Genomic DNA, 3,371 nt, shown 5'->3' with positions numbered 1-3,371 from the left:
CCTACGGCATACGAGCGGGGCGCCGAGCACTACACCAAGCCGCCCAAGCACGATTTCCCCGCTTCGACGGCGCCGCGCTGCGCATCTGGCTGGAGCGGTGTCTCTCTTACTTTGAGCTCTACCGGGTGCCGCGGCACAGTTGGGTTGCCACCGCCGGCCTGTACATGGATGGGCTCGCAGCCATGTGGCTTCAGGCGTACAGACAGACGCACCCTGCTCTGTCGTGGCCAGCCTTCAGAACAGCAGTGGAAGCAGAGTTCGGACCAGAAGAATTTGAAGCTCAGATGCATCAGCTAGTGCAAATTGCGGCAGACTGGGGGTGTGCAAGAGTATCGCCAGCAATTCGAGATCTCCATGTACCACCTATTGTCTCTGGATCCAACCTTGAGCACACAATTCTTCATCTCCCAGTTCCTTCTCGGTCTGAAAGATGAACTACGACTGGGCGTCCATTTGCAGGCCCAACAAGCATCACACGCGCAGCTGTTTTCGCAAGGATCTAGGAAGAAGATTTGGAGAAGCAACGGCTGCAACGGCCGCGCATTGTTCCAGTGGGCAGGCCACCTCCAGCAACACCCAGCCACAACCAAGCGCGTGCAGCGCCTGCCGCACGACCGGGCGGCGACGAGTATGCACGCGAGCGACAGCTGCACGAATTCAGGCGAGCCAACGGGCTCTGTTTTCGCTGTGGCGACAAGTACTCCCGCGAACATCAGTGCAAGCGCATGGGACAAATACTGATGATTGAAGTGGGTGATTTCAGCGAGATCCTCTCGGATGACACCGTGCACGCGTTGCAATTGCTTGATGAGCCGGCCCTGCCTGAGCCGGAATGCTGTACCTTATCGCAGCACGCGATTTCTGGCGAAGACGCACCATCCACCGTTCGCCTTCGAGCACAAGTGGGGGATCAAGTGATGCTGCTTCTGGTGGACTCGGGCAGTTCTCATAGCTTCGTCAGCGAGGCGTTCATTCAGCGCATTGCGGTCGACACCCAAGCACTGCCGCCTGTCTCTATTCGGGTAACAAATGGACAACGCCTGCACTGTAACAAGGTGGTGAAGCAATTGGCATGGCAAGTGCCAGGACACACATTCCACACCGATCTGAGGGTATTACAGCTGAGTGCGTATGACGCAGTTTTGGGCATGGATTGGCTCTCTGACCACAGCCTGATGAACTGTCACTGGAAACTGAAGCGCATATCGTTTGAAACAGAGGGCAAGACAGTGCAACTGCAAGGGGTCCGCACCACCAACCTCTCCCACACGGCCGGATTGGATGCTTATGAACTTCACCGAATGGAAGTCGCCAATGACATATGGACAGCAGTACTGGTCACAATTGAGCCATCAGATAAAAGGAATACAGAGCCGGTACCTCCTAGGATTCAGAAAGTGCTCTCTGAATATCAAGACGTGTTTGCTGAACCCAAGGCCCTGCCTCCTCATCGTCAGTATGATCACGGCATACACCTGGAGCCAGGCACTGCCCCCATCAACACCAAACCATACCTCTACTCGCCAACACAGAAAGATGAGATCGAGCAGCAAGTGCAAGAGATGTTGCAATCAGGTGTCATTGTACACAGCATGAGTCCATATGCCGCACCGGTTCTGCTTGTGAAGAAAAAGGATGGGAGCTGGCGTTTCTGTGTTGACTTTCGTCGACTAAATTCTGCTACGGTGAAGAACAAATTCCCACTGCCCATTGTGGATGAGCTTCTGGATGAGCTTGCGGGAGCAAAATATTTCTCCAAGATCGACCTCCGCGCAGGGTACCATCAGATCCGCATGCGTGAGGAGGATGAAGCAAAAACTGCATTTAAAACCCACCACGGGCACTATCACTTCAGGGTGATGCCGTTTGGCCTTTGCAATGCACCGGCAACCTTCCAGTGCCTAATGAACAGCATATTCGGCCGCTATGTCCGTAAGTTCATCATCATTTTCCTTGATGACATATTGGTCTTCAGCTTTGATCTACAGGAACATGAACAACACTTGCGCCTCACACTTGAACTGCTACGCGAACATCAACTGTTCGCCAAGGCTTCCAAGTGTTCTTTCGCCCAGGAAAGCATCGAGTACCTGGGCCACATCATTTCACAGGCCGGTGTCGCCACGGACACAAGCAAGACGAGCGCAATGCAGGCGTGGCCGGTGCCCTCTACACTAACTGAATTGCGTGGTTTTCTTGGCCTCACCGGCTACTACCGCAAGTTCGCCTAACATTATGGCATCATCGCGAAGCCGCTCACCCAGCTCCTGACCAAGAAAGGATTCGAGTGGAGCGACAAGGCCCAGCAGGCGTTCGACATGCTGAAACAAGCGATGGTGAGCACACCAGTGCTAGCGCTTCCAGATTTCTCTCGCCCTTTTGCCATTGAGACTGACGCGTGCGACACGGGAGTGGGGGCGGTGCTCACCCAGGACGACCACCCTGTTGCCTATCTCAGCAAGGCTTTGGGGATCAAGAACCAGAAGTTGTCCACGTATGAAAAGGAGTTCTTGGCCGTTATGAAGGCCATTGACGAGTGGAGACCTTACCTGCAGCGGGCTCCGTTTGAAATCCTCACCGATCACAAGAGCCTCTGCATGCTCGGGGATCAACAGCTGGTGACTGAGCTGCACGCAAGGCCATGTCCAAAATGATGGGCCTGCAGTTCACCTTTCAGTACAAGAAAGGCGTTGACAATGGTGCCGCTGACGCTCTATCCAGGGTGGCCCATCTGTTGACACTAGATGCACTATCAGTCTGTCAGCCACAGTGGTTACAAGAAGTCGCGAACTCCTATGAGACGGACCCTGAATCACAAGAACTCCTGGCCAAGTTGGCAGTCACCACCACGGATGATCAAGGGTGCACGCTTCAGAATGGCGTGATCAGGCAGCGCGGGCGTTTGTGGATTGGAGCCAGTTCGGCGCTGCAGACCAAGCTGATCGCCGCGCTGCATCACAGCGCTATTGGGGGCCACTCTGGTGAACGGCGACGTACCATCGCGTCCGGAAACTGTTCGCGTGGCCTGGACTGAAGCGCGCCGTGGAGGATTTTGTCCGTCAGTGTGCCATCTGTCAGCATGCCAAGCACGAGCACCCGCACCCCGCAGGCAAGCTGCAACCCCTACCAATTCCAACGGAACCTTGGCACGATCTGACCATGGATTTTGTCGAGGGGCTGCCCAAATCAGAGGGGTCTGATGCCATCATGGTCGTCGTCGATCGTCTGACCAAGTACGCGCACTTCATCCCACTACACCACCCCTTCACCGCTGCGCAAGTCGCCCGATCATTCTGGGAGCACGTCATCAAGCTGCACGGCGTCCCTCACTCCATCTCTCGGATCGCGACAAGATTTTCACGAGCGCCATG

At 55.2% G+C, this 3,371-nt stretch overlaps 1 pseudogene; it reads left to right on the top strand.

Annotated features, from left to right (window-relative positions):
• The first annotated feature begins 6 nt into the window (after nt 1–6).
• Nucleotides 7–3,034, top strand: LOC123176845 (uncharacterized; annotated as a pseudogene).
• Nucleotides 3,035–3,371: the final 337 nt, after the last annotated feature.

The sequence above is a fragment of the Triticum aestivum genome, unplaced genomic scaffold (genome assembly GCF_018294505.1).
Source record: "Triticum aestivum cultivar Chinese Spring unplaced genomic scaffold, IWGSC CS RefSeq v2.1 scaffold34559, whole genome shotgun sequence".
In the NCBI taxonomy this organism is placed as follows: domain Eukaryota; kingdom Viridiplantae; phylum Streptophyta; class Magnoliopsida; order Poales; family Poaceae; genus Triticum; species Triticum aestivum.
This window is presented reverse-complemented; position numbering and strand designations above follow the sequence as displayed.